This window comes from Perca flavescens, chromosome 23 (assembly GCF_004354835.1).
Source record: "Perca flavescens isolate YP-PL-M2 chromosome 23, PFLA_1.0, whole genome shotgun sequence".
In the NCBI taxonomy this organism is placed as follows: Eukaryota; Metazoa; Chordata; class Actinopteri; order Perciformes; family Percidae; genus Perca; species Perca flavescens.
This window is the reverse complement of record NC_041353.1, coordinates 7,193,172-7,220,989: the sequence shown is the minus strand read 5'-3', so window position 1 is coordinate 7,220,989 and position 27,818 is coordinate 7,193,172. Positions and strand designations below refer to the sequence as shown.

At 40.5% G+C, this 27,818-nt stretch overlaps 1 protein-coding gene and 1 long non-coding RNA gene across 3 annotated transcripts in view; one reads left to right on the top strand and one right to left on the bottom strand.

Annotated features, from left to right (window-relative positions):
* btbd11a (BTB (POZ) domain containing 11a) overlaps positions 1 to 27,818 on the top strand; it is a 203,454-nt gene that overhangs the window by 99,898 nt on the left and 75,738 nt on the right. The window lies entirely within an intron of this gene.
* LOC114549883 (uncharacterized) lies at positions 4,940 to 8,375 on the bottom strand. The gene is made up of 3 exons (XR_003691605.1): positions 8,207 to 8,375; positions 5,313 to 5,389; positions 4,940 to 5,023 (listed from the first exon to the last, which is right to left on the bottom strand). It is a non-coding gene; the product is annotated as an uncharacterized LOC114549883 (long non-coding RNA).

Genomic DNA, 27,818 nt, shown 5'->3' with positions numbered 1-27,818 from the left:
CTCGCCGGACGACTCCATCTCTAGTTCATCAGAGGACTCCATCTCCAGTTCGTTGGACGTTTCACTGTCCTGCTGCAGCAGCTGCTGCAATACAGTTGTGCCTCCCTGGAAAGCAGGACTGTATGACATTTTGGCTGTGGCAATGTTGTCCTGCAGCTCTTGAAGACGCCTCTTCAAGATGCTGAGAAGACTTGGTTCTCTGCCTGAAAAGACAAGATATGACTGTCAGGACTATTCATCACGTACAAAGTATTGACCTAACATAGCTAAAGTATTTTGAAAGCGCTCAATGTGCTGGTTTCATTTATATGCTGTGACATTTGGAGATACACAATTAGTAGGAATTCCAGTAGTGAACATTTACTTACATTGAACCTCCACCATTGCTGTTAGCTTGTGGTGCTGCATTTTGAGTGAGGTAATGTGCCTGTGCATCTCATCCACAATGATGTTGACCTCTTCCTGAAAGCGGTGGACTAGCATGGCTATGTCAAAGACATTTTTTTTTTGTGGAGAGATCACCATTGTCTGTAGTTCATGGAATAAAACATGGTGTCAAATTAATGTATTTAGTGTGTTTTAATGTATTGTTTAATGACAATGGTAGTATGTTACCATAATATCACGTTTCATATTTCAAACAGTACTTCGTTGCTCATGAACATGCAAGTTTGCAACCACTTTCTCTGGTTAAGACATTGTTTTACTAAACATTGTTTACATACTGTCACACAAGCACATATTCATTTCAGTGTTTGCTCCATGATATTACAACTTTCTTACTTCATACATGTAAGTGGATCATGTAATTAAGGAATTTCAGTCCTTCTCAGCACTGTTCTTAATTTTACACTACACAACACAGTAGCGATAGTCATAAAAGTATGATTTGCTATTGCTTCATTGAAAATGTAATCAACATAAACTTCTATTTATAGTTAAATCCAGAGGTTATTAACATACTTGAGTAAAGGCTTTCCCAGGGCCAGACAAAATTGTCAGTTATAAGCAACTCGTCAAGAGGTGGTAACTGTATTTTCAGTGCTTCGTCCAGCTGATCCATGGCATTCTGTAAATGCTTTTTCTCTTGAACAATTTTTTTTACGGATGGCATGTCTCCTTTTGTTGGTGTCTAAGAGGAAAAAAAATAGAATATGCAGTGATGTTTTGTCAGTGTATTTCTGGATTTTATCTGATAAAATTACTCCAGGACTGTAATCAAAACGTAAAAACAGAGTTTAGTGCAAGTGAGTAACAGCAAAAGTTGTGGACACTAGGTGATAGAAGCCTTCAAACATGGCATCTCTGTTAAGCAGCAAATGATGGCCATGAAGCTCAACATCACATTTTTGCAGATTTGAGTTTCATGTTTTGCTTGAATACACTGAATGTGGACAATCTAGAGCACCTCAAATCACATGATGAAAAGATGTCCTGAAGCGTTAAAAATATTAAGGTGTTAAAAGTCAAACCAGTCTGTCTGTAGAGATTTTGCTTTCGTTGGCGAATGCTGAGGTACAGCCCCTCGATTTTTCCTTCCACCGACTCTTCCTCCAAGACAGTGGTAGCTGGGAAATTTTTTGTTTAAATGATGACATGTTACATAAAAAATACATAAAATTAAAAAAGTTTCTGTTTATGTTTTAAAAACCTTAAGTACTACCATATGGCCAGTGCTGGACATCAACAATCCATTGCTGGAGTTTGATGTCGTCCACACCGAGCTCTGCACACAGCAAGTCCAGCTTCTTTTTTTCCTGGTCCAGTCTACTCAGCGTCTTCAAAAGCAACAAAAACGTAGAGAGAATATCCACAATCTGGGTTCCCACTTAATATGTTTTGTATGTCATGGGAATTAGTCCACTGCTTTTCAGGAATGTGTGGCAATGTCACAGGGTGGAAAAATATACCTTCACGTATCTTTGGACTAATGTCCTTTGCAAGTTTGCCATTTTCCTTTGGTTCCAGGATATTGTCAACATAGTAATCATGTCTCGTCGTGCTGTGTAGAAAAGCAATTGCTAGTTTGTTTAATCATGGCAGAAATAAATGCCCCCATGCAAACACACAGGATTGTTATTTTTTTTTTACCTCCTTTCGACATGTACTTAGTTGACATGGCAGCCCTGGACAAGAAGCTGTTGACCTAAATCGTAAACAGTTAGTAAACAGTTAGTGATAGTGTGATGATGAAGGTTGAAAGATTAATGCAGTCAGCCCAATATTTAAAAAAGTTTACCTGTTCCACCTCCTCTCCTATTGTGTTACCTGCCCCTTCTTGGGTCCGCCCCCCCATTTCAACTGCAATTCACAAATATGCTCAACTTTCACACACGCAATTACAAGACAATTATAACCAGTCATACCCAAGCACAAATGGAAGTAGAAATTCATGCACAAAATTACACGCTAACCTCACACGTCCATGTATGGGCTTTGGCGTGCATCACTGAGAGGAGGAGGACGATAGTCTGCAGGGTCTATGATGTGAAAAAACAGACATGCCTGAAATGCATTACAATGAATGTGCTAAAGTAAGTTGTGTCTTGCAGTCACAACAGTTAGAAGAATACTTTTGAGATGCAAAACAATCAACAACTCATGGCATGATGTCACCTTCAGAAGTGGAGGAAATGGATTTGTTTAAATTAAAAATTTTTTTTTTACATCATTCTAACCTGCAGCTCCGGACACTGGGTGGCAACTTTCTCAAGGTAGGGGAAGTATCTGCAGGCCACATCCATGCAGAAAAAGGCTGGACTTAGGGTAGACAGCTCTTTTTGAAGGTACATAGGATAGGCAAAAATCTCTCCTCTGAACATATTTAATGCCTTGAGAAGGACTCCATGCCTGCACACCGCTATCTCAATCCCCTCCTCGTCAATTTTTGACGCAGATGCCCTGCAGGTCTCTTTTAGCCTGTCCACTGACTGGAGCCACACATACCTTTACCTGATGCCTATTAATATAAAATAATGAATGATAATTGATGATACGGGTTTACAGATCAGATCAGATTAGATAAAAGAATATGTGAATAAAATGATAATACAGATATGTTGATTTGAGGATGGCAGAGCAATGGAACTTTCCATGATATTATAATTTTCTGAGATGCACTTGTATATGACTTTAGTGTAGCTAATGTTAAACTTACATGCTTTGTAGCATTTTGAACGTAATGCACAAAATTTGCCACATCGTCGTCGTTTGCAAACAATGCACCATCAAATAGCCCTTCTGTGGATCTTTAGATATGATGTATGTCAATAAAAGTCCTTAAAATGCAGCACAAACTATACATGAATATCTTCAGTTAATGCTTCAAAGACATATGTAATACCCTGTGGCACTTCTGAATCTATAATGCTTGCGGTTGCCATCCACAGAAACCGCATGCATTTGTGGCACACAAGCAAGGCAGGTAAAAGGACTAATGCCCATGGCTCTCTCCACCTCAAATTTGGCATGGGACCACTCTATGTATGCCCGCTGGAAGGCATCCCCACATATGTTGCTTGGCTAGATGGCAATGACAAAACAAACATTGTGCATTTCATGATACATGCCGAACTTCACTGAACTTCTTTGTATTTTTGTAAAAAAAAAAAAATATATATATATATATATATATATATATATATATATGCGAGTAAATATATATATTTACTCTCCCACAGGCTCTGCTCCTCTCCTCCAACATTCCAATGAATGCCTGACGTGAGAGCCCCGGTGCAAGCAGCTTCAGATGTTCGAAAGACTGGAAAAGGTCAACCTGGTACACAGTGTGGTAGTTTACTGTTGCAGGCCAGTAACCACACTTGACCAGGTCGTCCAGTCCAGCCGTCCAGGTTTTTTGGCATGCACCACACGTCAGGCATGGAATGGAAAGACTATATCGTCCTGAAAATAATAATGAAGAAAATATAAGTGAATACAATATGAATATGATGGTCTGATGTTTATTTTAATAACAACATATTTATCTCACCATTCAATCCAACCAGGATAGCTCCTTTAGCTGGTTTAATGGTAACCAAGCTTGGAGAGCAGCCACATATCTTCGGTAGGCTGACTGGTACAAATCGAACTAACCAAGAAAAAAATTAATGTAAAAGATTATATTATGATCTGGGAGTACAAACTTCCGCTTCAGCTCATTTGTCACAATGAAATTAAATAAATTGTGAAAGATATATGACTACCTGCTTCCTTGAAGATAAATGACTGATCAACTTCAGCCACGATAGTGTTTGGGGACACTGGGTGATAAAATCCCTCAAACACAGCCTCTCTGTCATGCAGCACATGATGGGCATGGACCTCAACATCACAGTGTGCACAGAGGAATTGCTTCGGCAGACACGCTTTACAGCGGATCACTGCTGGCTTGATTTTACAGCTGTCGCAGATAGGTTCACCGACAAGCTCAGAGGACATCATAGCTCTAACCAAAGACTCTCTGATTGAGCTCCATCTCTCTGAGCTTGCAGCTTGCCTCTCACCCCAGCTGATTGCCCTTGAAGGATCTTTTTCAGGGAAATCTTCCTCATTGTATGCCTGCATATCAGTGTCTTATCACAAAGAACATATATCCCATTAAAAGACAGATCCATTAAAATGCAAAGAAACAATATAAGAACACAAACCAAACAACCCCAAAATATCGCCAAAGGAAGAGCATACTGTACCTATGACTTCAAAAGCCACTGTTGCATGTTCAGCAATGGGTATGGTGGCTGTAATAAAAGATATGCTCTCACACAATTGGCAATAACTTACATTACAAAAAAAAAAAAAAAAAAAACAGGGTGACTCATAGTTAATAGTTATTAGAAGTTTAGTTTCTTGTCTACTGTCCTCACAGGGATATTCAGATTCACAATACTTACCTTTTTGGAAGGAATTTGAGACCTTGGGGTTGACCTGGTCTTTTAAAAATCCTGTCCCCACCACTGTCCCTTGTCTGCCATTCCACTGGCACAGCAGATGGAGAGGATGTCCCCTCTTTTTCTTGTTTTCTCTAAAGACAATAACTTGCCGTTAACAACTTTACTTAGAAATACAAACTTAAACAAAGTACAAAGAAATCCATACAAAAGTCCTTACAGGCAAGTCCCCCCTCTCAAGGGCCACCTAGTCAGTTATTGGGCAGTTATTTTCCTATTCAAGTGAATGGGGAGTTTTACAGGAAGGGACGGGATATGTGTGAATTACTGCCATATTGGTGTTACAAACTAACCCCATGCATTTCTATGGAGGATTCTTTAAGTGCTGTGTCTCCTCATTACAAAGTCTCTGTCCATACTCACAGCAGCTGCCTCAAACTCTTCTATTAGCCGCTGGCCAGCCTTAATTGCCTCCTCAAAGTCCACGACTTCTGACATTTCTGCAAGATTTTCAAGTTTCAAATGCAAAAATAGTAAGTGTTACAGTGGATGATGGATAAACAGAGCAGAGAGGAAGTGTAAAGGGTCAAGCACTACAAACCATCCTCAGGAAGGAAGAGGCCAAAATACCTGACATGGAAGTAGGATATTTCAAGAGAGAAACAAAATACATGATTTGTACTTGTTTGCTCTTAAGTGGGTATAGTAAAGTATCATCAAACTACACTCTGTTACCATGCAGAAAAATGATAACGACCAGGACAATGTCGGCCCCCATGAGGTCTCCTTCCAATAAATCTAGCTGTTTAACTATTTTTCCAATATTAATGCATACAATACATATATTAATGCATGTATATATATAATAATAATAATAATAATAGGTCTAATTCCAACAAATCTTTAACCACATCTGCTTAATATGAGTTTAACACCCCTGGTGTAGGTTGTTTTTCCCTTAATGGTATATTAATGCATACAATACATAATTCATGCATATAATACAGGACTATGTGTAATGCATATAGTCTGTATCGCTGTACAGAGGGTACCAAGCCTCATTTACATATCAGTTTGGTACTTTACTAAGCTACACAATATTACAATCTGAAATTGGAGGCAGAAATAGTTCTGCTTCCAATTTCATCATTCTCAAACTGTTTTTGATATTGTAATGATCACATGGAGTCAGGAGAAATCTTTGGCGTCAATGCCGTTTATTAACATATACAGGACGTCAGGACTTATTTGAACACAAAACTGAGGTAAAACTTAAGGCAAAGATGACACAGACAGTGTGTGTGGAGGGTTGTGCGATGTGGTGGGGGGTGCACCTGTGTGTGTATGTGTGGGGTGAGTGTGTGTGTGTGTGTGTGTGTGTGTGTGTGTACCTGTGTGAGGGAGTTTGGGACATACAATACAGTTTAGAAAATACATTTAAAAGGTCTGGGGGTGCATAGTAACAGCAGCATGTAGAGCCCATGCAGAGATTTGATTACTTGTTCAGAGAGAGTTCAGCATTTCAGTTCAGTTTATGTGGGAGTTGACAGCGTGTTGATGAGCCTGATGTGTGAGGGAAAAGGCTCTCACACAGCCTAGATGTTTTGGGTTTTGATTCAGCAATTCCGTCTAACAGATGGCAATAGTGTGTACTGTGAGTCCATCTGAGGTGTTGGAATGGTTCTTCACAATGGTTGAAGCTGATGTAGCATGTCACTGCTCTTCAATGGCCTACGCAGTCACAGCTGTTAGAGGACACCCTTTGTTTTGATTGTGGCCCAGTCCCACTGGCATGGCTGTGGTTTGCAGGGGTGGTAGCTGAAATGTCTCTCACCACAACCACCTAGAGGACTTTGGTCTTGTTTGGGGTCTTGGCTTTCTTGGATGGAGGCATGAGCAGTCTTCTGGACTCATTTTGTCTATAATTTCCATGCCCAGGTGCAGTTGCTGTCTGGCACACATGCACAGTATGCACTTTACCAATAAATTGTAGTCAGTCATCTTGAATACCAGTCAGCCAAAACTGGACCGTTGAGAAGCATTTACATGCCCCTTCAGCTCAGCTTAGCTCAGCTGATCAAATGACAACGTGTGTTGCCCAGGTTTGCGGTCTTGCCTTCGAATGCCGGGAATATAGTAATACATTCGAGGAATATGATGGAGCAGCACTCAGCATGGTTCTCCATCTAGGATGTAGATACGGATCCAGCCGTCAAAGTTGTAGATGTTCAGGGGTAAGAGAGGTGATAACTGCTGAAGATGACAGTCCTCTTGCTTTGTTACCCTCTCTTAAGTTACATATAAGTTGAGGTTGATGGGCTGCCAGGGCTGGACAGTTTTGTGTTAGATGTACACTTCTACACACCAGTAGCCACCTTCTGCTCGCTTTCAGCTCATCTGGACTCTCGCCAGTGGTGCAGCTGGGAACTTGTGGCAGCTTCGTGGTGGCTTTGGTTTAACCTCACATGAAACTAGCACAAAAAGACATAAACACTCACTTTTCAGCTGCACACAGTACAGTATGGTCACCCATACCAATTTACTTATAATATTAATTTACTTATTATTCACATGCACAACATTTATTATATATCATAAGCTACATCTTATACAGATCTCCACCTTCTCTTCCTCTCTTTACACACACACACACAAGAGGGTGCAGCTTCTCTGTCAGAACGCCTGGCTGTCAGTAGCCAATACTGCATGATGAACTATAGGCCATAACTTTAGGCACAGCTTTCACTTTATTTAGTGAAGCTATGTGAAGCTATGTTAAAAGTTGTGCTTCATAAATTAATTTGACTTACTTTACCTACTATGGGCTAAAGCATTGCGTATAAAATCTGGACTGTCAGTGAAAGCTTTTAAATACGCCCTTAAGACACAGTTTTACAACTGTTATGGCAAAGTTTACTCAAGATCACAGTGATAGGAAACAACGCATGATATGATGTGCATAATTGTACTGTGTGTGTGCGTGCATGTGTACACGTGTAGACTAGCATGCCTGCAGCAACCAACTCTCGTTATGCTAACTTTTGCTGAAGTGGGTGCTTTAATTTACCCATTTTCACAACATTGAATGATCGCCCGCTCGGTTGAATCGGGTTCGGGTTCAAGACAAATTGTTTTTTTTTTTGCCGGTCAGGCATTGCAGATTCATTCTCATAACGGGTCTGCGCGGTGCCGGTCGGTAAAAAAACAAGATGGTCTTAGTAAAACCACTGTACATTGCACATTACACAATTTCCATTAACTATTTTAGGTCAAGCCAAACATGTTGTAAATATGATTTCTAACTATTCCTGTCTTACCTGGTAGATCCCATTAAAAGAGAACGGTTTATAGATCGCACAATCTCTGGCAGTAGACTACAGTGAAGTTATGCAGTGAAGTATGCTGATCTACAGTAGGCTATTTCTCGCGATACGAGAACTAACTGTTTTGCCGCAAAAAAGCTTTAAATAAATGTAACAACCTTACATTTTCTCGCCATGCTATTTTGTAAGGCTGTTACATTTTTAGTAGGAGACTGGGTTGATATTTTGGTCACAATTCTTTAAACCTACATTAACTTTTGTTGAGTTGATGTGGTGAACGTGTTAGCAAACAGTTCCTAATTTGGACTCATTTGGAGTTGGTGTTTCTGCCCACCATGTGAATGTACAGTAAGTCCAATATTCACTTTACTTTTAGCTCTGTTTTTGGTCTACACCAATTCCTGAGGAAAATATCTGTCTCTTTAGCAGCTAAATGCTCCACTATGTTCATCAGCTAGCTGCTGTGCCTTCGTGCTTAGCTCTGAGTGTACACTGGGTTTATCAAAGCTTTTTTTTGCTAAAAGCAATTGCCTACTGCAGCTGGAAAACATCGCTGATAAGAACCGAGAAAGTTGAGGGCCGAACAAAACAATATGCTGAAAGATGCAATGTAGAAATGAGGAGTACTGCAAAGTCGGGGGATCAAACCACAAAGAAATGAGCAATGCCCTATACAGCATATAAGCATTAGTTCAGCATGTTTCCTGTTAGCGTTTCATTTAAACATCCTGCTAAAAGAAAAACAACTTGACACACTTCTTTTCTCCCTCTTGGTAACTCAGTAGGTGTGAAGTGGTCCCCACATTGGCCCACGATGCTTCACTGCACTTCTGCAGAGCCAGGTAACTAGGCAACAGCCCTGCTGGTTGGTGGAGGTGGGTTTGCAGAGGATGCTGCGGGAAGACTTTTGAGATCCTTTTATTGCGTCACTCTCTTACTATAAGAGGCTCAACAAGGGGCATTTTGCTCACCGCTGGTTCAAAACAGGGTGATTTATATATATATATATATATATATATATATATATATATATATATATATATATATATATATATATATTTGTTTTTCTGAAGAAGGAATATCCTCTCCCTGCAGTTGTAACAGAAATCTACTGGCAGCTTGATGGTTGTCGTTTTCTTGGCTGTCCCAAAGTCCCACCTCAACTCCCACAGAGTCGGGCTGCCTGCCATATGGTGCGGGACACGGTTGAAAAAGAAGCGCACTGAGGGAGCTTCTGCCTAGAACTGGGTCACTAAGATTGCTGGCTTGTGATCAGGCACAATAAACCCACCTAAACTCACTTTTACCTTTCTATTTTTCCACTTTGAATAATGATGTAAATTCATAAGATTGAAAAGCATTAAAGTTAGGTTATTTAATATGCAGATAGGGTTTTCTAACAGCATAAATCAATGCTTTTCTGAATAAATGATTGGTTTTTGTTTCCCCTGGGGATTATTTACCATATGATGATTGCAGAGTAGGTGTAGTGTGCTCACCTTTATCTTTACCTCTGCTGTTACATACAGTGCATGCTATGTGTTGTTTTCCCTTAGTGATGCTATCAGGGTGAGACCGTTCATCTGTTTGTTAGTTTTAATAAAACTTAAGGGAATGATTCATATCATCACAACGGTATAGGGTTTACTGATTAGCTCGGGGGGGCGGCACAACTATAGGTCAGAGTTATGCATTTTAATGAGCAGTCATGTCGCCCCCACACACACAGAAATAACTGTATGACCTGATGCATATATTCAGCTGTCCTTACCCTGCACATTTGCCTCCTGGATCATCAATGTACAGTACCATCATGTTGAGTTTTTCACCGTCTCAAAAAAAAAAGGGCAGCTAAAGCTTTTTTATTCATGTTCTGGCTGCCACTCAGTGGGGCTGCATCCTGCGTTGCTGTGGTGATAAGTTTACTTTATATTTCTGCTTCACAGTTGCCTCTATGCGGCTAAGCTTGTGTGTTCCCCCGGCCTGTTTGTGTTTTAAAAGGTGTGTGCTCAGAGTTCCTGGAATTGTCTTCATGTTTAATTCATGCAGGAGTTCATGTATAAACCAGGCTGTCTTTGTCAGGTTGACTCTTCCTCTTCCTCTTGCTGCCTGGAGCTGAAGCCACGGCAGGAAATGTGAACAGGCAGGTCAGTTTGATCAGAGATCTACCAGCCTCCAAACAGCTTGTGAGGATTTACAGTAGGCCTACCTGTCAACCACAGCTGTCAGTTGCACTAACAAACTTTGCACTTTTGTGGCGAGAGAGAGAGAGAGAGAGAGAGAGAGAGAGAGGTTTGATTTCCTTCTCCTTTTTTATGTCAGGTGAGAAACAGTCGAGTCCTGGTTTTTACTGTAAAGTGCTTTTTTTGAGATCCAGTGATTATACCAAAAATAGATTCTTGAGCAAATGTATGGCATTTGAAGCCGACCACATTGTAATTTGGGCTGATTGGATCAGTGTATATTTGAAAAGAAAAGAAATCATTAAAACTAAAATACTTTCTTTTAGTTGATTTAAACCTTTTGGTGCCAGGCACTACTTCCAATTTCATCTGCCTCTTCAGAGTCAAAGTCAAGTTTATTTCATCCATAAAAATGGAAATTACAGTGCTCACACCTGCCTAATACAATACATAAATACAATACAAAATTTATAAAGATGTACGTTTAAAGTGCTTGTTGTGCTGTCTGATAGACTGAGGTATAAAAGAGAGAGCATACCGCTTAGTTTGTGTCACAGGAGGCCTTAGCCTACCACTACGTTCCATAACTCTACCAGTCAGATTATCATGAAGAGGGTGACCTGGTTCCCTCGTTATTTTCTGTGTCATTTTTGCCAGACGCTCATCATATACTTGATCCACTGCATTTAACTCTCCTACCATTTTTCCAGCCCTTTTAGTCACTCTATCAATCCTGGCCTTCTCGGTTATCCCAGCATCCCCCCCCAACCCACCACACAGTAGCTCCAAACACTACATATCACTGACATAAAAAACATTCTCACCACATCTGTATTCACCTTAAAGGACTGCAACTTCCTCATACAGTATACCCTTGGACTTAATTTTTTCATCAGTAAGTCAACATGGTCTGACCATGTTAGCCTATCATTAAAAACAATGCCCAAATACTTGTATGTGTTCACTCTTTCTATTACTGAACCTTTAATTTCCACCTCAGTTGTCATCTTATTTCTCCTGTAATCAATTACTAATTCTTTAGTTTTCTTAACATTGAGTTCTAGGAAATGAGTATCACAGAAATCAACAAAAGCTTTTATCTCATTTTGATAGCGACTATAGTCATCATTTTCAATTAACCCAATGAGCGCTGTGTCATCAGCAAATTTAACAACTTGACAGCTTGCCTGCGGTGGACGGTAGTCTGCAGTATAAATGGTAAAAAAGGGTGATAAAACCATTCCCTGAGGTGAACCTGTGTTTGTCATGATCTTGTCTGACTTAACTTTTGAGTTTAGCTTAACAAATTGAGACCTGTTCTCTAAGAAATTTTGAATAAAAGAAATAAATACACCTGGAACCTTCATCATTAAAAGCTTATTTACAATGATGTGTGGTTGTATCGTATTGAATGCTGAGCTAAAATCATAATACAGAATTCTCACACACCGTCCCGCTGCATCCAGGTGAGCATAAACACTGTCCAATTTACATCCTCTGCCCCTCTCCCTTTCTGATAAGAAAATTGGTAGGGATCAAGAAAATTCTCTACATCAGGCTTCAGACTATTTAACACAATTCTCTCACATACCTTCATAGCTATGGAGGTTAGAGCCACTGGTCTTAGATCATTCATACACTCAACAGTTTTCTTTTTAGGTACTGGTATAATGCAAGATTGTTTCCATAAATCCGGTAACACTTTATGAGAAAACAATAATTAAAAATACTTGAAAAAATGCTTGCTAATTGAAAAGCACAGCCTTTTAATACTTTTGGAGATCGTCCATCTGGACCTGCTGCTTTGGTAGCTTTCAGCCTCATAAACATACCATATACCTCCTGATTGTTTGCAGGCTATAGTTATCATCCTCTGTGCTGCCAATCACTTCCTTGAGTCTTTGTCTTTCATCAGAAAAGTCTATTTTATCAAATCTATTATAGAAGTGATTTAGATTATTAGCATATTCCCTTGTGCCATTTAACTGGGATCTATTTACCTTCCCTTTCCCTGCATATCCGCTCATTAACCGCATTCCTTCCCAGACTTTCTTCATATCATTTTCTTTAAAATAATTTTCTATATCGCATTTATACCGATATTTCTCTTTATTTATTTCCCTTTTAAGTTCTTTATGGATCTTTTTCAGTGTATTCTTGTCTCCCCTAGCAAAGGATTTCCTTTTGTCATTAATTAACCTTTTAATTTCAGCATTCATCCATGGTTTACAATTTGCATATACCTTAACCCTTTTTTTCAGTACAACCATATCATTGCAAAATTGTATATACCCACAGACAGATTCAGTAAATTCATTTATATCCTTGGCACTATTTTCAAAAACCGCCCAGTCCGTATTTTCAAACTAATCTTTCAGTCTCTCCATCGCGTCTTTTGTCATCTTTTTCACCGTGATCGTTTCCTTTTTGTGCCTCTTTACGAGTGGGATATATTTGGGACAGAGCAGAATCAATTTATGGTCCGCCTTGCCCAAACTTGGCAAACTTCTGGACAGATACGCATCCTTGACCTTAGTGTAACAATGGTCAAGGACCGTTTCCCCCCTTGTGTTACACTTGACATGTTGGTAGTAGTGTGACCCACTTGTCTTAATGCAGCAATGGTTAAAATCCCCAGTTATCACAACAGACGCGTCTGGCGACGCAGACTCGATCCTGTACACTGCCGCTTGTATCTCCTCGGCCGCCTCCTTCCCTCACATAAACTGCCATCACAACCACATGTGAAAATTCATGAGGGATATAATATGGGCGAACACTAACAGTCATTATCTCAGAGTTTGGGGTACAAGTATGCGTCTTAATGGACATATTATTTTGGTGACAATATTCCTCATTTACATACACCATAAGTCCGCCGCCTCCTTTTTTCCCCGAATCCGCCGTTCTGTCCTCTCGAAGAGCTTTAAATCCATCCACCGCCACTAGTTCACACTGATGAACTAGTGGCGGTGGATGGATTTAAAGCTCTTAGGGCTGGGCGATATGGAGAAAAACAGATATCACGATATTCTTGACCAAATACCTTGATATCGATATTGACTAATTAACTAATAGAAAAGCCAGAACAATCTGGTTCAGAAAAGTACATCACTTTACTGTAATGCAGCCTTTAAAACCAGTAAAAGACAACACTTATGTCATATCATGATATTACCATATCCAAAATCTAAGACAATATCTAGTCTCATATCACGATATCGATATAATGTCATTATATTGCCCAGCCCTACTGCCTCTCAAGTTATCTTATGAGCTCCAGAGATGGATGTATTACGCCACCTTGTTTTAGATTGTATAATTAAAATAATGAGGAAAAATGTGATGCTTGATAGTTGCATTCAAGATTTATGATGGATTACATTACGTCATTTGAGGAAATGCTCAAAGTATAAACTTAAACTGCCACTGACACAGAGCCAAAGGTGACGTCTTCAGATTGCTTGTTTTGTCCGACCAACCAGTCTAAAACACACTGGCTAGCAGGATGCCCAGCAGAGAATTCGCAGCCGGTGTTCAATTCCTCCCCTCTTGCCTCGGTGCCTCCTCTGTAGAGATGGAGATGGTCTTGCTTGTACACATAGTCGGGATCGTTGCCACAGGTCGTAGCTGGAAGCCATCTTTACCTTTTGCTCTGTGTTTACTTTGATGATTACATTTGAAAACCTTCACCAGCCAGGCTAGCAGAGTCAGCAGGAGAGGTTACAACCAAGCATGATAGCTGATTTTTTGCTCATAAAGAACAAGGCTATTGATATATGTGTGGTACATCAATCTGTTTACATATCGTCTCTGCAGAGATCTGAGGAGCAGTTAACCATAGTCCTCATAAATCCACAGGATTTTAAAATTACAACACAAAGAAAGTGGAAGGTAACTGGACATCCGAAAATGGACATCCGAAAAGAGTGACATCCGGCAGAACGAGAGCAATCCCAGAAGTGGAACGTCTTGGATATTGACTAGTTTTTATGTAACGGAAACTTTGGACAGAAATGTATTCTCTTTAGAGGGTACATTATTAAATAAATGAAAATATTTCACTGGAATCATATTAGCACCTGCTTTGTGCATCTGTCCTTGCTCATGCAGCAAAGCTGCGCCATAGGAAACAGCATCTAAACCCAGATGAAGACAAATGGAGTCTCGGTGCCCTTTTTTGATTGTTTTCTCTTTGTCAATTTAGAGATTCCACGGTTGACAGCTGACGCACCTGCTACTGAGCAGTCCTGATCTGCCATTTCTGCACAGTAATTGTCTCATTTTGTAGTAACGCCAGCGAGCTAATTCGGGCTGATAGCAGCAGGACGCCACCACACAGACATAAGGTTTCGGGAGGGGAGGCGGAGAGAATCTGAGCTGCAAATTCTAACTTGTGGCGCCATTTCATAGGAACATGTCAGATGTGGGTTGTAACAGCGAGGGCTCCTTCTTACCTGACACCTCCATTAAAAGGTGACAGCGGAGGTCAGAGGTGATCCGTCTGTTTTTCTCTGGGCTGTAAAGATGCAGCTGACAGCATGCCCTGTCATGCCACCATCCCCCTGGGCGGCACAGCGGTGACAGTAAGTGGCAGACGGAGATGGTGCCCTGATGTGACACCCGCTGGAGCTCTGACCCAGGTTCTTGGGTGGCCCCTGGCCTTCTCCACGAGTCAGCACCACCCGTCACCGTCTGCTGTCAGCAGAGTGCCTGACAGGCGAGTTGGCTCGTTGTTGCTCTTCGGGTCCTTGAGCCCAATCTTACTGCAGAGTTATAATGCAGTCAATGTGGACTGCAGATAACCAAAGAGCATCCTTGAAGGTGAAGGTGTTAGAGCAGTGATCCCCAACCTTTTCAACTTTTACACCCCTTGAACCAAAGCAGTAGTGGATGTCTGGATGTCTACAGTACCTGTTGTGAACAGTCAGCATAAGAATATATTTTTCTTTTCAATTTGATAAAGTTTTATAATCTTAGGATGTGAAATTTTCCATTGACTCACAAGAAAAAAGCAAAGATTTGAGCCATTTGGTGCAGCGGAAATATATTTTTTCTGCTCTTCTACCTTTTTAATTATTCAATCTTTCAGTTTGGGAACCAAAGTCTTACTGTCTTAGAAATAATACAATTACAAATCTCATATTTATCACAGGAATATTATTACGAGAATATTTAGCTGTGTTTTCCTTTATTGTAGATTTGACCACTTTTGCAATAATCTCTGATTAGTAACAATGAATTCACAATACTTATTGTGCCTTGAATGGCTAAGTGATATAGTTGATGTCAATATCACAAGATTCTTTTATATCACTCTAATATCGTTAAAGGGAAGATATATGCAAAAACACATGAATTAATCAAACTGATGTCAAATGCAGTGAACTACAGTATGTTCCACTGTTTACAAAATTATTTTTATTGGTTTATCAATTAGCAATTTTATCCATTTTCATATATTTTAGTTCAGTTTTGTTGAATATTTCTTATTTAGGAAGGCTATTGGGGTTAATAGGAAGGCTATTGGTGTTGTGCAATATGTCAGTGCACCGTGTCATTTTGTGCAATATGTACAGGGTTGTTCAATTAGAAACTGCCAATGAAAGGAGGAGTTAATGTGCTTACTATATAGGTACCTGTCCAATGTATATGAAAGCATGTTTTGTGTTGCATGAGAGTGTGTGTGTTGAGGGATGCTTATTTTCTGTATTTTGTGCTGTCCTTGTAAAGCTGCGGAAAGGACAGAGTCCAAAACAAATTTCCCTTCGGGGACAATAAAGTATATCTTATCTTATTTCGTTGGACATTCTGTAAAACGAAACATGATATGGTCATGTCTCCACGATACGAGTCTAATTATAGCTGCATTAAGAGATTTTTTATTGCTAATAGATTTTTTGCCACTTGGAGGTTGCTAATCGCTAACTGTCTCTGTCGTCTTGTGCAGATAGCGTGAAGTTGGTTTATTGTAGAGCTTTTTGCTGAAATGAATTGCCTGTTGGGGCTGTGAAGGGAGATTGCGGGCCTGAAAACCCAAACCCAACATGCTGAAAGATGCTAAAACGCTCAATTGAGCTGAGGGGGACAGCAGGGTGATGGTTCTCTGTGGATTTGTGACTACAAGCAATTTCTTTGCCATTACACATAGCCATTTGATCTTTTTTTAATATAAAAAAGTGACGCGTTCAGCTTCAAAGTTGATAAATAATACAGATGTATGCAGAACCTTTATTGTTTTACAGGCTGTGAGCCTTGGCGCTAGACTTTGTGGAATAATTATGTATTTTCAAGTTAAAGAATGGTCAACGGTGCTTTTTTTAATCATCCTAAAATTCTTTGTTGTTATCTTGAATAGCAACCTGATAGTCTTTGCAACAACTGAGAACCAGGCCTCCAGGAGTCTTATTAGCCTTCAGATGGGAGCAGACAGGCAGCGAGTCGGTGACCATGTAACTCCATTCCTCCCGTCATGTTCATGAAGAGCCGATCCCCGGCTTCAAGGCTTCGTCAGAGCCCGACACTAAGCTCATCTCCCCTTCTTCTGCCACCCATCAAGGATTTATCTCCTTTCTAACAGGCCGCGAGCGGCATGTCAGCACTGCAAAGTCACACAAGGGCAGCCGTCAGAGGAGTAACAGGGAGCCGGTGCAGTCAGATTTCAAAGCGTAATATTTGTGCCAAATCATCTTCCTCTCTGCCTTCTATGCTAATCTGACATGTGATCCACACGGGGGGGGGGGGGCTATTTAGTCTTCTTTTACTAAATTCCCAGACCTTCCTGGATGCCCTCCCTCCCTCCCTCCCTCCTCCGTTGAGAGCATGCTCAGCTAGTTCACATCCAAGGAGAGGTTGTACGCGGATGAACCAGACGCACTCCAGCCTTCCTGCGGTATAATTACACCACCACAGCTCAACCGCGGTGGCAGCCAGTTGCTCTGTGTGTCTAGTCTCACTTGGCTCTTGGTTCTCACTCTTAGAGGGTGTTAGGATGGTTTTGGGGAGAAGGGGGAGAGGCCCCGGGGGTTGTTACCTGATTCCTGAGGAGTGATACAGATACACTCACTCTGTGCTCTGCTTCAGCGATTTTCACATATTTGACTTCATATCAAGAAATACATCATTAAATGGGCATGTTGCTGTTGTAGAGATATCAACCTCAGGCAGTTTGTCAAATTTTTATATTTTATGTTGTAAACATCAAGAGTCTATAAGGTATTTCCTTGAAAATAATGCATAATTTATGGCAAAACATCTGCACAACATTCAACATTAGAATGCTTTATTTGATTGTCCTGTATCTGTACTTGGAAACTGAAGCCTGGCTAACATTTCTGTGGTTATATTTAAGTAACTCTCGGTTAAGGTTAGAGAAAGAGGACCGAGGTGGTGGATGGTAAAAACTACTAAAGACTTTGACACCGGAGACAACTGGGTTTGCATCCTTCATCCCACTTGATGTTAACGTGAGTTGTAGACCTGATAGTTGTCTTGATGATCTAGTATTGGATTTATTTAATAAGGTCTATGAAATGAAAGGACTTTCTCTCAGCTGTGTAAAAAAAAAACCTCCCGTAGCTTAAGTTTAAAGGAAAAATATTTAAGAGTTTGCAGTCGACATGTGAGTTGATTTAGAAAAACCTGGGTCTGGTTTAGGCTGCTAAAGCACTTGGTTAAGTTCACGAAAAGATTGTGGTTCTTGGTTAAATATTAACAAAATAAATGTGAACTCAAAGCACAAGATGGGAATGTAAATATTGTATTCTTTGTCATTTTGCCTTTATTGGACGCTTGACATACAGAAAATGAGTGCAGAGAGAGAAGGTTATGACATGCAGTAAATATATGGATATAAAGTATGACCAACACCACAGTCTTTACCATCCGAATCCAAATGTTCAAGCAGCCTAAACATAAAAACATCTGGGGCACAAAAACCCCGGTCTCCCTGCACAGTGTTCACCCAACCAGCCACCAAAACCTTCTTACTCTACTTCTTATAGAGTAAAATAATCCAGACAGCAATTTATTTTCCTCCAAAATGTATTTGGCAAAGGAAATGAGTTGCATATAAAGGTTTTATGGTGGAGGCAGACTTGAATAAAGAGCTAAATTGGCAAGCTACCATGAACTGTGATAACCACTGTGGTTAAAAAAGAAAAACAAAAGAACATCATAAACTCAAACTCCCATCAACAGGATTTCCCATTATGGATCATTGTTTGATTACAAAGTGAAATATCTTGCAGACAGTCTACAACAATGAGCACTTAGCAACAAATGTATCAACAGAAATGTGATAAAGAACATTTACTATAACACTTTAAGTTTGTAATTCATGCACCTCAGACACAGAAACCAGTGGGTTTAAGGACAACAAATGCAAATTTCTGCAGGTGCAGGGATATATTGATTGTACAAAGTAACATAACACATTCTGACGTTCAGTATAATATGACATAAAGTCCACAAAATCAAATAAGCACTCCAAAGCAGCAGTACAAAACAACTGGTGCTGCATCTGGAGGCTCAAGTTGAGAATAATTGAACATAATTGAAGCGGGTAAACAGAGCGCAGCAACTGTTTAAAACTTTTAGCAATATCATTGTGGTCCTCACTGTGGGAAGTGAGGCGTAATAATCCGACCACACCTGAGTCCCTGAAGACACATCAGCCATAACAGTGTGATGGTGTGGAGCCGGTGCCACTGTAGTTTTCATGATTTGTTACCGGAGACCACATAAAGCCTAAAGACAAAGGCGTTTTCTTTTTTTTAGGCAGAGTGAACATACACTCATATACAACAATTTCTTCGGATTTTTCTTTAATCAAATGGCATTATGATGTTTGATCCTCTTTACCTGTGATCCTGATGTCACACTGACTCATGTTTTGAGAAACAAACTGGTGCAACTCTGAAATCGTCTTTCTTCATTAGCAGAAGAATTGTGGTGTTGGTCGGTCCATAGTCTATGTCCTTCGCGTTCCACTTCCGGGATTGGTTCTGGTGCTGCAGGAAAAACGCTGCATGCATGTCTTTTCCGTTTCCTTCCGCTGTTGGAATTTTAAATTTGTTGGATTTAATCTATGGTTAACTGCTCCTCAGATCTCTGCACGGTAAATTGAGACAGCTAGCTAGACTATCTGTCCAATCTGAGTTTAGCACCGCCCATGACAATTCTGATTGGTTTTAAAGAAATGCCATTAAACCAGAGCACGTTTTCCTCCCATCCCGGATGCTGTGTGGAGTAGGCAGACCCTCTTTCAGAGTGCTTTGGAGGAGGGTCTGGCAAAGCGAGACTAGGCGGTCCACCACTTTGGTCCACACTGAAATATCTCGACAACTGTTGAATTGCATTTTGTTGAATTGTTGCACAGACATTCATGGTCCCCAGAAAATGACTCAGGGTGATCCCCTGATTTTATTTTAGCTCCAAACTTTGTGTAATGCTTTGTTTTATGACCAATTCCTGTAAAACTAATGACATTCCCATCAGGCTCTGCTCTACGTTGCATTTAGTGCTTGTTAATGAGCCTTAGCATGCTAACAAGCTAACAAAAATGGTGAACATACACCTGCTAAACATCAGCATGTAAGCATTGTCCTTGTAAACATGTTAGCATGCTGATGTTAGGATTTAGTTCAAAGTACCACTGTGCTAAATACATCCTTACACCCGTACATCCTTAGAGCTGCTAGCATGGAGGGACAGACAAGACAGTTTCAGTTTATTTCAGCACAGATTTTTATTTTATTTTTATTTTTCTAGTTTCATATAGCTATTTTATCTAATACTCACTTGTTAATTCAGATTTGTCTTATCTGCACTTGCAAAGTTCTTGGATAGAAAACCAGGAAACCTCTGTGCATGACGGTAGTGTAGATACTGTACCTGTTGTTGAGGATTCTGGTCTTTTATTTAAAGCTATAGTGCGTAGTTTCTGCTTTGTAACAACTCATTTGGCAATGGCTTGAATGTAAGTGACGTTCATTAATATCAAAAAGTTACGCACTAAAATTTAAAACAGTGCTTGGGAACAACAATTTGAAGCGATACAGTAACTTGACTCAAGTTTGAAAGTCTAGTGTTTCTTTGTGGCAGTTGTCTCTGTCTTCCTTGTAGTGCAACCCTGACCTAAGCATTTCAAAAGAGACATCTGTCTCACTGGATGGCATTTAGTCCTAGATTTGAACTCATCAGACATGGATGAGTTTGTGGTGTCGCTCTAAATGTTCATATGAATTAGTTGTGTTGCCTCATGTTGCACCAGCAGTTGCAAGACACTGTCGACACAGAACCAGTTTTATTTATATATATATATATATATATATATATATATATATATTTAGATGCAAAAATACACATGAGATGTTAATGAGCTTGTTCAATGATTAATGAATTAAATGACGTTATTTATCAGATGGAGCAGGCTGATTGTCTTTGCAAGTTTTTTTTTATTTTCCATCAGGAAGCACATTAGTTTACTGTATGTAGTGCATATTTCACTGTGGATATTTTAGCAGCCACTACATCCCTTGTCAGCACAGATATGTTTTGTTTCAGGTACCCTTCCGTGTGTGTGTGTGTGTGTGTGTGTGTTTGTAATAGACATGATCCGACCTGCTGTCAGCCGTGACTCTTCCTCAGGTGTCGGTGTCTCGTCGTGGTATAAAGCTGTTTGAATCCGTGTTGCTGAGACAGTAATTGCGGTAAATGCAGCCAGCTCATATTCATGCACTGAGGCATGCTTCGTCCCTCTGACATTCCCCTAAAAAAATGCAGACTCCTTTCTTTGCAGCATTTCCCAACCCTTTTTTTTAATCTCAATTAAAGTAATTTTCCTGTCTGGTTAGTCCATATTGACTATTTGAACTTGAACCTGTAGATATCCTGCAGGTTTAAGTGTGTTAATGTGGGTGTGCTCTGTTGTGTCATAGATTAATCGGTCGATTATTTTCCTAATTTATAGGGCTTTTCCACAGAAGGCACTTTTGCATTGTCACAGTAGGAAACGCACAGATAAATAATACAGTTTCAGGGACCTAGCACTGTGCATGCCGGCTCATAATGTTTTTTAGTAACATCTGTGATTTCCTATGCTGTGAAAAAGGTCAATTGTTTAGTCTATATGTCAGAAAATAGTGAAAATGACCCATCACAAGTTCCCAGAATCCCAAGGTGACACCCTCAAAGTGTTTGTTTGGACCAAGACTCAAAAACATTCAATTTGCAAAGATCAAAACACAGAAAACAGCAAAAAAGCAGCCAAAAGTTTAAAAAATAACATAATAAAATAAAAATCTGATGTTTTCTTAAAAGTCAGTATTTTAATCTCCTGATAATAAAACATTGGCAGTTGCAGTTGCATTGAAAAACACCCACTACAAAAGAAGATGAAATAAGCATTTATTTCACCAAAATATTTCCTATTAAAGTAGAGAGAACTGCATCTTTAGTTTTGTAGGTGTGACAAAACATTTAAGAAGATAATAACAGACTCCTTTTTTAGTGTAATGGGCCCAACACTATTTCAGTTATTCATATGTTATTTGCACATAATATAAGATGTCCATAATAAACACCAGAGGGGCACACGGGGTAAACAAACCACTGAGCTCAGAAAGTGCACATTCCTCGGCCCTGTCTGTCGGCTCGCTGTACGTGGTGCGTAGACATATGCTGACCATCTGGACAGGCCCAGGGATGTCGGAACATTGTGACTGGGCGATATTTGGGGACCCGAAGGTCGCGTTAACCCTCTCAGCGGTGAGGGAGGGAGGAGAGGACAGGCGGCTGACTGTTAATCGAGCTAACGCCAGAGCAGTCGGCCTGGGAATGGCAATGTGAGAAGAGCTGCAGACTGGCTGACACACAGAAACCCTCTCTCTCCCCCTGTCTCGCACACACACACACACACACACACACACACACACACACACAGACACACACACACTTCCAAGAAACATCCAGGTTTTATCAGAGAGATGTCAGCAGCCTAACATTAGAAAATAGAAGTGCAGGAGGTTTGACATTTTCTATGATGATGATGTGTTGCTCTACATGGCCCTTCATTCACCTGGGAGCGCTTGTTTAAAAGATCAGCATCTCCCTACCGGAAAGGTACATCATTGTGTACCTACTTTCATTATTTTTGTTACGCCTGTCAAACTCTCCGCTCTTGTATGACACATGTACAGTTTGCAAAGATACCTGATTTAATGCTTGTCATGTGTAGAAAGTTTTCGAAGAAATGGGTATTTGGATTAATTAATCGTTAATTAAACGAGGCAAAGATAGATATGAGCAGACCACAGACTCTAAGGGATGCAGAGAAAAAAACAGCATGGCATGTAGACATACACTTTACGTTGGAAGTAATTATACAGAAATCTCCGAGCTTGGATACATTACACGGATCAGGGAGTACACAGCTAATGCAAAGCAAAAATACCCAGGAGAGAGCATTAGACATTCACAGGAGCTCTGGAAGGATGCCAGGCCACAGAGCAATGCCCCCTGCGTACTAGGTCTGCTGTTCACTTTGGGAGGTAGTTTAGGAAAGGCCTCCACAGCTTATCAAATACCATTTCATTCCCCTTCAACACTGAGTTCAAGCGCTCCATTGGCAAAACTTTATAAAGATTTCTTTATGCCATTGGTAGGAAGTCTGGGCTTAATCCATTGATTCTTGACATAGGAGAATCTTGTTTAAAAGTTTTTCCTGGACACTTGTCAAAGAAAGCCCTTGGTTTGAAAAATCCAGATCGACTCCACTACATCAGGCCACGCCAACTTCCAAAAACTCAGTCCCCAGGTCTCTCACCCATACGCTTTTAATTCTGTGTGTTGCGGGACTGTAATCTTCCATAAAAGTTGGATATGAAATTTTTAATCAGGTTTGATCAGAACAGGAAGATAAGCCTCCAATCTCCTACTGTTGGCTAAATTAACAAATCATTGCCGCTAACTAGGTAAAAAACAACTTATAATGTTTCCATCTGAAATATTTGGAAACGAGAATTTTTCTGTCACGTTAACAAATTAGTAATCTCTATCCACAACGTTCCACTTCCGGGATTGCTCCGGTGCTGCCGGAAATTCCTCCGAATGCCAAGACAGTACAGTGGTGAATGACATTGCGTTGCAGAGATAAGTTGAGCCAGGCTCAGGCGTTTTTGTCAGACGTCTCTTATGTTTTTTTTTTTTTGTTTGCCGGAGCTGGTCACTTTCCTTCAGGCCAGGTTAGAGAGGATAAGTCCTCAAAAAGACAATCACAGTGAAGCTGAAAGATAAAAAAAACATGACTTCCTGGCTCTCACAGCTTCCCCTTTTACAGTCTCCGCACATCAATCACTTGTATTCTTTCCAATTTCTTTTCAAATGCTGTACATGTCCGCTTCTCTCTGCATCCTTCAGGTTCATTGTAGTTCGTCCCCATTATTCTTTCACACTCTCTTGATCATCTCTGCCGTGCTCTCCTTCTTTCATTGTGGGATCAGAGCTCTGTGGCTCTGCTGGGACGTGTGAAATCATTGGAGGTTGGCCGCTGGGCTTCAGCCAGTCACAGCTGTGTAACCTCAGCCACTTCCCAACCTTCCACGACTGGCCGCGATGCCTTGCAGCCCAGTGACCTGTGAGCACGCTGCATGGTCACATCAGCCATGTCGCCAACCTTAACATCAAGATTAAGTCATATCGCCCCCCAAATATAGAGCTGCCAGTCCAAATCTGCTTGGATTTTTTGACTTGCGTCACAGCTATTGTCTCTGTTCAAAGTGGACTTTCATGCCTTGCTTTTGAAAATAACCCCAGAAGAGAAGGGACTGCTGTAGTTAATACATACATAAGTGTGTTTTTTACTGCCCAAAATGATCATCTGTGGGAGAAATAGGTTTCATCAATGGTAATCACTACAACCTTTATTATCTGGAGCTACTTTCATAATGTAGCACATTTTCTATTATAGTCATTTCTTTTGGGTGTAAAACCAAAATGGATTGTATATCCCATTTGGCAACCACAACATTCCTAAAATAGGTGACATAATGTAAGCTGAATTTCTGTTTAACACTGTTACTAGTGTATTTAAAATGTGTTAATGTTTTATTATCCTTCCTTCAAAAAGCCCCCAAAGTAATGACAGTTATTATGGCTGTTTTTTTTCTGTCTCAACCATCAACCATCGGAGTACCAATAAAACATAAAACGTATAATAAAAAAAAATCAAAAGCAGAAATAAGTATAGTAGTCTATCTCCTTTAAACTTTTGTTCAATATTGTACAGATTTCTTTTTTTAATGTGCTGTTTTCAAACACAACATGGCATCATGAAAAGGTCGGGTTTAGAAAAAGAACATTGGGAAAGGCAAAAAAATGACGGTGACCAACGTCACACGCTTAAGAAAACAATAAACGGTTGGGTTTAGGAAAGAAACATTGGGGAAGGCTTAAAAAACCAAAAACACGGTTGAAAAATGCCACATGCAGGACACGATCCCAGCTTTCCTGGGTGAAAGTCCTGTGTTTCACCCATCCACCACCCCAACCAACCTCTGTGGACTTACGTCCTTTCATATTACTCGCATACTACTCATGTAGGTCACTGGTGGCGGAATGGCGTTGATAAACATGCTAAAAAGCAATTATGCGTCTTGATAACTGTTTCAACAGTCCAGGTAGTACTGGAGCGATGCTTTTTACATCATGGGGAATTCAAAATGAATTAAAGGCCTGCACATCCACACAGGCGTTTTCAATCCTCTGCTTGATTAGACCTCCAGTCAGGTTGAAGCTGGATGGAGCTATGCTGGAAATTACATAATGAGAAGAGCTCTAATCAGGCATAAGTGAAAACACCTGTGCGGGTGTACTGTTAACCACGTTCACGTATGTGAGTTATTGTACCTTGTATACAGCCTTCATGTCAACAGTCGAGCTGTAATTTCATATGGTAAATTTTTGACACCTATGATAGTTCTGACTTGGAGCTTGGTGATTCAAAAGTGTGTGAAAAACAAATAAACGTGGAAGCCTCACGTCAGCCTAAGTCTGTCATTCAAGGTAATTAAACCCACACTTAATGGATATAGTGTCAAGTTGTCAATGCACAGTCAAGCCTCACACAGCCAACTCTGTCTGCACATGGCGCTTAATTTATTTTATTGTCCGTACGTGGGGCTGGGGGCACTCAGTGTGAGGACTTTCGGGTAGTGTCAGATTTGTGCTGAAAGTACTGAGGACTTCAAAAATCATTAATGGCTTTTGTTGTTGCAGATGCAAAAATAATCTATAAAAGCCTATAAGGTTATTATACAGCAGATCCAACATGGCATCATGACTTTGCGTAAACATACTTGCCACTTTCCTAAAGCCAAGTGGCGTGTTATCTGTACGCATTTTGAGCTATCCGCGTGTATATCTACACTGTATGCAGCAGACAGCAGTCTGCTGTATCACGACGTAAACATACACGTCACATGGCGTGTTATCGCGAGGCTACGGTTGGTTTTAACGTCACACGCGGGGGAAAAGAAATACAGGTTGGGATTAGGAAAACAAGAACTGGGTTGAGGAACAAATAAAGTTAGAGCTGGATGGAGCGGTGAGGAATAAAAAAAGTTTTGTCAGTGCATGCTTGTTATCCTTGGAAAGCTTCCCTCCTTTTTGCTGTGTTGCAGAGTCAGCAATGTGGTGGCCCCTCTGCAGCCAGAAGAGGTTTAGGGTCTTACTGAAAGGTACTTTGATCTGGTTGCAGGGGAGGGATCAAGCTCAAGCCCTCTGTGTGGGGGGAGACCTCCGTAGCCAGAGGCCGGTCCGTCTCTTTCTGCTGCCTCACACTGCTTCTGCTTTCAATCAAATAGCATTTTGGAAGAATTACCCAATCGATTACGCTCCGTTTTGAAGGGAATCTTGTGTGTGAGTTCGACTGAATGATGCAGTGTGAGAACATCCTGCTGAACACAGAGAACAGATCAGGTGTTGTACGGTAGCTGCATCACAATGCGAGGTCGTTACCCTTCCCACAGGGCAGAGGATCCAAATGTCAGCACCGCACTTGCCAAATTAGAGACGTGTTCTATTTGGGTACACATGGCGGCGCGGGAGGGGCTGACAGGCTGGATAGTATCCATCCTCCTCTCTACACCTGGTACAGATTCCTTCAGGGAAAACCCACAGGAATGAGTTTCCTCCACACTACTAAAACAGGTGATAAATGTTTGATCATATGCTGCCTCGAAGCTGACCTTTAAATACATGTACGTGCTATATATAGCTGTAATGTAATAGTGTGAGTACATAAACCCCAATGGCCGTCAGCTCATTTTGGGAGGTTTTCCATATGAAACGGTGTCTGATAAAGCACCTGATCTGTTCTCTGCATTCAGCAGGATGTTCACACTCTGCATCGGTCTGTGTAATGCAAATAAAAATCCACTCAAAACACAACATTATCGATCAGGTAATTCTGCTGAAATGCTGTTCGATTGAGAACGGAAGCACCGTGGGGACGCAGCAGAATGAGACAGACAGCCCGGACGAAAACAGTGTTGATCCTTTTAATGTGGCCATACCACGGGACCTTCAGCAAGATACTGAATCCATGAAGGGCTGGCACATGTTTCCTTCTGTCCAGGCTTCTTGTCCAAACAAGCTCAATCTATAAAAGGCTATTCCTCTATAACATACAGTTTTCCCCTTTTGTTTCCCATTAAGTAGTTTGAAGTTTGTTAATATCATCTCATTCCCGACTGACGCAATTAGATACATTAGAGCTAGGCCGTTCAATCAGCAAGGTGGCTATATCGGCTCATATTAGCTTATTGCAGATGGTACTGGTGTATATGTGAGAGCACTGGCAAGTTAATCTTGATCACAATACTTACAAGAAAATATCGAATTGACCTGTATCAGGATTAATTGCTTAACATAAGAATTACTGTCGGCCAAAATGTCATTAAAGGATTCTTTTTTTTTTAACTCAAATATCGATATCAGTATAACCCTGGGACATCTGGTATCTAGTAGTAGTTTTTTAATCTGGTTGCACCATCCCAGTAAAAGAACAACATTTTGTATGTTATTTTATACACAGTCAGTCTGAGGTATTTGGTATCTGTCCTGTGGGTTTGAACAAAGTGTGTTTGTAAGTCGAACTCACCAGTGGCAGCAGCTGGGTTACCTGAAAACTAAAGTCTTAGTTAAAGTTTGCGAAACGCATTCTTAGTTATTGTTTATTGAGAGTTTAGGGGACAAAGATCTGTTCGTGCTGGCAACACAACAACCGAACCCTACAGCTGTCATCACATATTAATATTATAATGCTAAATTTCCACTTCAAACCATTGAGAAGATCCCAAACAAACCTCATGTGAAATAACCAAAACTGTTCCGGCGTTGGCAAAAAATTGTGTGTTCATGTA